Source organism: Eptatretus burgeri, chromosome 6 (genome assembly GCF_056783735.1).
Source record: "Eptatretus burgeri isolate ZD-2024b chromosome 6, Ebu_testis_v1, whole genome shotgun sequence".
NCBI lineage: Eukaryota > Metazoa > Chordata > Myxini > Myxiniformes > Myxinidae > Eptatretus > Eptatretus burgeri.
Window position 1 is genome coordinate 72,951,918 of NC_140966.1, and position 9,255 is coordinate 72,961,172.

Sequence of the window (9,255 nt, forward strand, 5' to 3'; positions counted from 1 at the left end):
TGGTGCTTCCAGTCTTGCTCTATGGATGCGAGACTTGGACTCTGACCAAGGATCTGAGACGGAGACTTAATTCCTTTGGTACCAGGTCTCTTCGGAGAATCCTTGGCTATCGCTGGTCGGATTTTGTTTCCAACGAGCGGTTGCTGAGAGAGACTCGGATGAGATTTGTTACCTGCATGGTCCGTGAGCGTCAGTTGTGGCTGTATGGACATGTGGCTCGTTTTCCTGACTCTGATCCTGCTCACCAGATTCTCTCAGCGAGGGAGTCTCATGAGTGGAGGAGGCCAGTGGGTCGACCACGTGCCTCATGGTTGCAACAGGTTGACCATCATCTCAAGGAGATGGGGATGGGCCTGGCATCTGCCTGGGGGATGGCCAGACGGAGGCCCCTGGAGTACCGGCGGAAAGTGGACGCAGTGACGTGCTGTTCTGGCACATGCTCCCATACCTGACCTGATAACAATTTATCAACACCACAACAATTTATCAACACCACAACAATTTATCAACACCACATCAATTTATCAACACCACAACAATTTATCAACACCACAACAATTTATCAACACCACAACAATTTATCAACACCACAACAATTTATCAACACCACATCAATTTATCAACACCACAACAATTTATCAACACCACATCAATTTATCAACACATCAATTTATGAACACCACAACAATTTATCAACACCACAACAATTTATCAACACCACAAGAATTTATCAACACCACATCAATTTATCAACACATCAATTTATCAACACCACAACAATTTATCAACACCACATCAATTTATCAACACCACAATTTATCAACACCACAACAATTTATCAACACCACAACAATTTATCAACACCATAACAATTTATCAACACCACAACAATTTATCAACACCACAACAATTTATCAACACCACATCAATTTATCAACACCATAACAATTTATCAACACCATAACAATTTATCAACACCACATCAATTTATCAACACTACAACAATTTATCAACACATGAATTTATCAACACCACAACAATTTATCAACACATCAATTTATCAACACCACAACAATTCATCAACACATCAATTTATCAACACCACATCAATTTATCAACACCACAACAATTTATCAACACTACAACAATTTATCAACACCACAACAATTTATGACCACAGCAATTTATCAACACCACAACAATTTATCAACACCACAACAATTTATCAACACCACAACCATTTATCAACACTGCATCAATTTATCAACACCACAACAATTTATCAACACATCAATTTATCAACACCACAACAATTTATCAACACCACAACAATTTATCAACACCACAACAATTTATCAACACCACATGAATTTATCAACACCACAACAATTTATCAACACCACATGAATTTATCAACACAACAATTTATCAACAACACATCCACAGATAAGAAGGAAATTATGCGAAATGTTTTTTTATTTAAATATTTTTTTTTGTATTTTTATTTAATTTTATTTTTCCTCAGGGGAGGGGGCCTCGGAGGGCTTGGTTCAAAAAGAAACACATCAATCACACAACACCCGTTGATGAGAAACCTGACCTGGTGTTGTGGGCGCGAGCGGACGAGTGCCCGGATGTCCGACCAGAGAATTTCACAGCCCTGATCTGGACCGATGAACCTCCATCCGTGTTCTTCTTCCTCCTCCTCATGGAACTCGCAGAAATCATTACTATTCCTCGCAAAGTACCCGCACCGCAAGCGATCTTGCTCCAAACATGCAACACGTCCTTCTGACGCATACCGTTAGTTGGGCGGTGTATAAGCAAGTGACTGTTCTGTATAGGAAAAAATAAATAACTCAGGTTACGTGCATGAAGCAAAAACATACCTACTATACTCCTTATAATTCAAAACACCTCACAGCACTGGAAAACGTGGGGCCGGGAATACCGCGCTGTAAATGGTGGAGACTTGTAGTACCCTCTTCCACCTATAGGGGGCGCTACACGATACACATTTACATAGAGAATTTACGAACCCCCAAGACCATCGGCAAAGATTAAAAAAAACAAAAAACACCCCGATACACGAATGGGGTTATCCTGATCCTCTGCAGCAAGTCTGGATGTCATTGGGTTCATGTGAGCGTTCCAGACGTATTGTATTACGTTGTACCAACCACACACAAGCATACCGCAGAGAGTGCAAGAGGCACGTATTTTATACGGTTAACATTAACACAGAGTATTAAAACACGATACTCATCAAATACCCGAATCAACGGTTAATAGAAAATAAATAAATACAATGGGTCATGTGACAAATTCCAAAAACAACAACAACAACAATACCACCAAGCGAGCACGAGAGCCGCGATGCATGCCGGGATTTATTAGAGACGCCTCCTCGTCGGTTGTGCGTTTGATTGTTTTTTATCTAATAGAAAGCAATGGCTCGTTCTTGTAAAAAAAACGTCTCCATTCTTAAAACTTGATGTACTTTCTATTTGTAAAGCCAAGATAAAATTTGGGGCCCCGAGGTTGTTCGATCTCGAGAGAAAGTTTCGACACATCAGAATGTTTGTTTGCATGATTCGACCTGGAGCTTGTTTACGAGCTTTTAATGTGTGTTAATTAAATTAAAATGATGATGTTGTTCAAAGGTTTCCGGTCGACGAAACGCTCAGGGAATATGACAACGAAGCGCACTGACAAAGGTTCGACAGGACGAGCACCGGGTGGAAGGTGAGTGTTGTGAAAGTTGGAGGAAAACACAGCAGGTGAGACCAGGAATGGTGTTTCCAACGACGTCCTCCTTTAGTCTACATATACAAATCTTGAGGACGTGGTTTTTTTGGATCACTCACAGTGGTTCGACGTACTATGGTCGGCGTATGTGCACGACGCCTGTTCCTTATCAACAGTTTCCAATGGAGTGGTTGCTGAAGTGTTTTAAGCCACTTGGCGAGCGCTCCACAAGAAACCGCTTGCGACTGAACACGCCCAAGTACTCTGAACTCGTGCGTGGTCTCTTGATGATGGCAACACGGCCGTCTCGAAGGGAGACCGCAAATCACGGCTCTCTAATGTATGATAATGTTTGTGCAAAATGCCGAACGATCATTTTTAACCTTGAAATTCGATGTTTCTACCTTTAGATCTGGCAAGTAACATCAGCCAAAGATCGAGGAGTCATCAAGATGGGGGAGAAGAGATCGGGGAGATCGGGAAGGAGATCTTGAGATCGGGGAGAAGATGCTTAGTTTTGTTTTTAATTTTGTTGAATTTTTTTTCATTTGAAATGTATTAATATTAAATAAAGTTTAAATAATTTAAAAAAATATTGAAACTGAGTGTGGACTTTCTGTTGGCATGATATGTTGAATAGCATATCCTTTAAATTTGTGTGTGCTTGGCCAATTTTGCACCAAATTCTTAATGGCTGTTCAAATTCCAGGTATACCTGGGGTTGGCTAAATGGTTAGGGTGGTAGGCTTGGGATCCTAGGATTCTGAGAATGGTTAGGGTGGTGGGCTTGGGATCCTAGGATTCTGAGAATAGTTAAGGTGGTAGGCTTGGGATCCTAGGATTCTGAGAATGGTTAGGGTGGTGGGCTTGGGATCCTAGGATTCTGAGTTTGAATCCCACTTGGCTGTTGAATGGAATACCAGGTGGGGGTGACTCTGCCTGTCATCCTTCTGAGGTGGGCAAAATGAGTGCCAGCTTGCTGGTACCCAAGCAGTCGCTTGGGCAGCACCAACGCTCTGCACGGAGTATGGTCCCAATGGTTGGATGGAAATGCCAGGTGGTAGTTATCCTGTGCACGCAAGGCATAGAGCGGCGTTAAGTAACTGGTTTATGTCTGTCTGTCTACAAACGTCAGGTTTTGATCTAGGAATAACTTATTCAAATTGAATGGTTTATATTTTGACCGTGAATAGGAAAACAAACATGCCATTTTATGGAGCAGTACTTTGACTGAATCCTTCTCGATCTCACGCATGCGGAGAGAAGTGAGATGATATTTTTACTCTGTCTTGCCTGTCTGGCAGTGAACCAAAATTGAAAATCATTCCAAACAGGAAACTTACTGTTTTTGAGGATGTCATAAAGGACACAAACAACAGGCACGAATAACTCGTGTAATCTGATAGATAAGGTGGTGAAATCAACAGTGCTTCAACCACGGTAAATTCCGGAATTTTATTATTTTACACAACTTTTACTGTCTTTATTTTATTGGAATTGAAATTACTAGTGGAGGCCTGTACATGCGTGGCCGTACGTGCAAAAAAAAAAAACTTCAAAACCGCGAGCCACAAACAACAACCACACAGGCAGTTCCTTCGCTCGCGCTCTCGTGCCCGTAAGTGCGTGCCCGTACGTGCAAAAATAAAAAAAACTTTCAAACCGTGTGCCAGAAACAACAATCACACAGGCCGTTCCTTCGCTCTCGCGTGCCCGTACGTGCGTGCCTGTACGTGCGTGCAAAAAAAAAATAATTCAAACCACGTGCCAGAAACAACAACCACACAGGCCGTTCCTTCGCTCTCGCGTGCCCATACGTAAATTGCCCATAGGTGCATGGCCGTACGTGAGTGGCTGTATGTCCAAAAAAATTTTTAAAAAAATTTCAAACCGCGTGCTTGAAACAACAACCACACAAGCCGTTTCTTCGCTCTCGCGTGCCCGTATGTACGTGCCTGTACATGCGGGCCCGTACATGCGTGGCCGTATGTGCGTGTTCGTACGTGCGTGCCCGTATGTGCGTGCCCGTACGTGCGGGGCCGTATGTGCAAAAAAAAAAATCATTGGTAATTGTCACGTCAACTGTGACGTCATAGCACCGTGTCCTGCAATTGGTTTGGTAAATAAATGGCCATAATTGGGAAACACTTGGGAAACAGCTGAAACGGATGAAGAAGAACGATATCAAACATTGAAAAGGCACATACTCAGGTCCCCTGCGTCAATTGTGACGTTATATCAAACGAAGAAGAAGAAGAATTGTGACGTCAATAGTGATGTCATAGCACCGTGTCCTGTCATTGGTTGGTTAATAAATGGCCATAACTTGGGAACCACTTGTCCGATTAATATCAAACCTTGAAAAGGCACATACTCAGGTCCCCAGCAATATACCTGGCAAGTTTCAATTAGATCGGATCAGTGGTTGTTGAGAAACAGTGGTCGCAGATAGACACACAGACAGACAGACAGACACACACACAGATATTGCTGGAATTATAGATAGACAAGTACGGGCCCGGAGGGGCGGGCCCGTAGGTGCTTGCCCGTAGGTGAGTACCAGTATGTGCAGCCTCTCTCTCTCTCTCTCTCTCTCTCTCTCTCTCTCTCTCAAACCTCGAAAAGGCACATCCGCGGGTCCCCAGCAATATTCCTGGCAAGTTTCAATCGTGCAAAAGAAATAAAAATAAATAAATAAATAAACATTAATTGTGATGTCATTCGTGATGTCATAGCACCGTGTCCTGTCATTGGTCGACAGATAAATGGCCGTAACTTGGGAACCGCTCGTCCGATTTATATCAAACCTTGAAAAGCACATCCGCGGGGCCCGGCAATATTCCTGGCAAGTTTCAATCGGATCGGACCGGTGGTCGTCCGGTTATTAATAATTTGGGAAAAAAATTGGCATGATAAGGTGAGAAGGTGGAACGACACCTTCCGCTGCCATATATACACCTTTTCAACACTGAAAAAGCAGGAAAATGGCCGTAACTTGGGAACTGCTCGTCCGATCGATATCAAAACTCGAAAAGGCACATCCGCGGGTCCCCGGCAATATTCCTGGCAAGTTTCAATCAGATCGGACTGGCGGTCGTCGAGAAACGGCGGTCGCAGACAGACAGACAGACAGACACACAGATATTGCTGGAATTATAGATAGATATACTTGAATTCTGTAGAACACAAATCATCTTCTTGTCACTTCCAAAACCCTTCCATTTCGCAGTACTTGAACGTGTTAAACAGGGTGACGTATGAGGGTGACATGTAAGACTGCTTCCATAGCCCAAAATCGCTGGAATTTTTTTTAAAACGATCTGTAAAACCATTATTTATGAAAATTGAAGTATTGCCTTCAATGCTGCGTGGGGTAACATGTTCTATGAACTCCAGTTTCCCTTGCCGAAGGAGAGGGTATTGTGTTTGGGTCCATTTGTTTGTCCGCACAGAACTTTTGTGTTTTTCTCCGCAACCGCTTGTCAGATTGAGACAAAATTTTCGCCATTGGTGTGACTACGCATGTAGAATGTTTTAATGATCATTATGACTTCATAGGTCACATGGTGTGGCAGCCATGTTGGAAAAACTTTGGACCTCTATCTCTGAAACCGCATCAAGAAAAAAATTGAAACTTGGCACGTTGCGAGTACTCATCGTGGAGAATGAGTGGGATTTTTTTTTATGAGGTCATAAGTGCCTTTGTTATGACATCATAATTGCATATGCAGAACACTAAATCTGATCAGTATGGAAATTTTTGAGGGTAAAATGGTCCACGGAAAAAAATAATTATAATAAATTGACGTCATCGGTCACGTGATTCGGCAGCCATATTGTTGAAAAAAAAAACCTTTCAAAAAACCTCTGAAGTGGCTGAACAGATTGAGATGAAACTTTACAAGTACGAAAGCCTATCCATGAGGAACAAAAGGTTCACACATATGACATCATAGGTCACCTGGTTTGGCAGCCATATTGGAATGAAGAAAAATATTAAATAATGTTTTCTCTGGAACCGCTTAATCAATCGACATGAAACTTCACAATTAATGTTTGGTCGTGATGGGGAATACATCTATCTATAATTCCAGCAATCTCTGTGTGTGTGTCTGTCTTTGTGTCTGTGTGTCTGCGATCGCTGTTTCTCGACAACCACTGGTCCAATCTCATTGAAACTTGACAAGTATAATGCTATAAAGCATGCCCTGTGGACATGCCTTTTCAAGGTTTGATATTAATCGGACAAGTGGTTCCCAAGTTATGGCCATTTATTTACCAAACCAATGACAAGACACGGTGCTATGACATCACTATTGACGTCACAATTGTTCTTATTTTTGCACGTACGGCCATGCACATATGGGCACGCACGTACAGGCACGTGAGAGCGAAGGAACGGCCCGTGTAGTTGTTGTTTCTGGCTCGCGGTTTGAGTTTTTTTTTTTTGCACATACGGCCACGCACGTACGGGCACGTGAGAGCAAAAGAACGGCCTGTGTGGTTGTTGTTTCTGGCTCACGGTTTGAAAGTTTTTTTTTGCACGTTTTGCTACGCACATACGGCCACGCACGTACAGGCACGTGAGAGCAAAGGAACGGCCTTTGCTCTCACGGATCTAATTGAATTGATCTAGATCTATTTGTGTGGTTGTTTCTGGCTCGCGGTTTGAAAGTTATTTTTTTGCACGTACGGCCACGTATGTACAGGCACGCACTAGTGTTTCAAATTTCATCTTGATCGGGCATGTGGTCTGGCAGCCAGAATTATTCAATTTTTTGATGTGAGTTCTTTTTTTTTAATTTTCTTTTTGAATGTGACTCACTTGGCTGTGCCTGGATGGATTTAAGGGTGGTGGAGGAGTATCAGCTGAAATGTGAATCCTATCTCAGTTCCTCCTGATGACTTCATCTTTGCTTTGTTGCTCGTTTGGTTTCTTTCTGATTACTCCAATGCAGGAGTGTACCTATTTGGTCTTCCATTTGATCTGAATTGGATTTATTTTAATCCCATTCGTAATTCAATTGAATAATAATAAAAACCTCACGGGTCAGGGTCAGGTGTTCAATCAAAGTGGGGTTTCATCAAAGCGGGACGTCTTGGTACCCGGTCATCTCTGCCAGCAGTTATAAAGTGGCAGTTATAATTATGTCTCTTATTAAATACGTAACATACCAGTATTATGGAAATACACACATACAACACAGTCATAAACACACACTCGGACACACACACATACACACACACACACACACACACACACACACACACACACACACACACACACACACCTTTTGTTGCATCAATGTCCCTTCCTTACTAGCTATAGGAAGATAGCAATCTTCCAGCAATCTATAATTATAATTCCAGCAATCTGTGTGTGTGTGTGTGTGTGTGTGTGTGTGTGTGTGTGTGTGTGTGTGTGTGTGTGTGTGTGTGTGTGTGTGTCTGTATGCGACCACTGTTTCTCGACGACCCTGGTCCGATCTGATTGAAACTTGCCAGGAATATTGCCGGGGCTGCGCGGATGTGCCTTTTCAAGGTTTGATATTAATCGGACAAGCGGTTCCCAAGTTACGGCCATTTATCTGTCAACCAATGACAAGACACGGTGCTATGACATGACGAATGATGTCACAATTAATATTTATTTATTTATTTTTGCACGATTGACGTCACAATTCTTCTTCTTCATTTGGTATGATGTCACAATTGACGCCGGGACAATTGACGCTGGGAAAAATGTGCCTTTTCAAGGTTTGATATCGTTCTTCATCCATTTCAGCTGTTTCCCAAGGTTTGAAAGCTGTTTTTTTCCCAAGGTTTGAATTAATTGTTCAAATTATTAATTAATCCCAAGGTTTGGGGGGGGGCTAGAGAGAAGGGACGAGAGAGAGGGTGCGTCACAATTCGAGAGAGGAGGGGGCGAGAGAGCGGGGCGGGAGAGGGGGTGTGAGAGTGGTGGCTAGAGAGAGAGGAGCGAGAGAGAGAGGAGCGAGAGAGGAGGGAGGAGAGAGGAGTGGCGAGACTAGGGGGGAAAGAGAAGGGGAGAGAGGGGGGGCGTCACAATTCTTCTGCTTCTTCGTTTGATATGACGTCACAATTGACGCTGGGGACCTGAGTATGTTTCCCAGGTGTTTCCCAAGTTATGACCATTTATGATACGGTTTATCCGATCTAATTGAAATAATGCCCCAATCCAGTCGGTGTTTACGAGAGTGAAGGAACAAAGCTGCACCTTCGGGCCCGCACTAGTACTATTTAAAACCAACACATTTCCCTCATTGCACCCTAACTTCCTTACCCTCCTCCCTTTTCCTCCTTTATCTCAATTTATATTTTCTTGATTGAGTCCTCCTCCTCCTCCCCAGTCCCACTAAACCCTGCAGGTATGTAATAAATAGTTGGCTCCCATACAGCAACCGGTCCATGCCTTCGTGTCTTTCATAACACAATTACCCCACAATTATTACATTAATTACTATGAGCCCCAATGTAAACCACATT

The 9,255-nt window shown here is 42.9% G+C and overlaps 1 long non-coding RNA gene across 1 annotated transcript; it reads left to right on the forward strand.

Moving 5' to 3' along the window:
• Positions 1-2,422: 2,422 nt before the first annotated feature.
• Positions 2,423-3,343, forward strand: LOC147025046 (uncharacterized). The gene is made up of 2 exons (XR_015059327.1): positions 2,423-2,745; positions 3,159-3,343. It is a non-coding gene; the product is annotated as an uncharacterized LOC147025046 (long non-coding RNA).
• Positions 3,344-9,255: the final 5,912 nt, after the last annotated feature.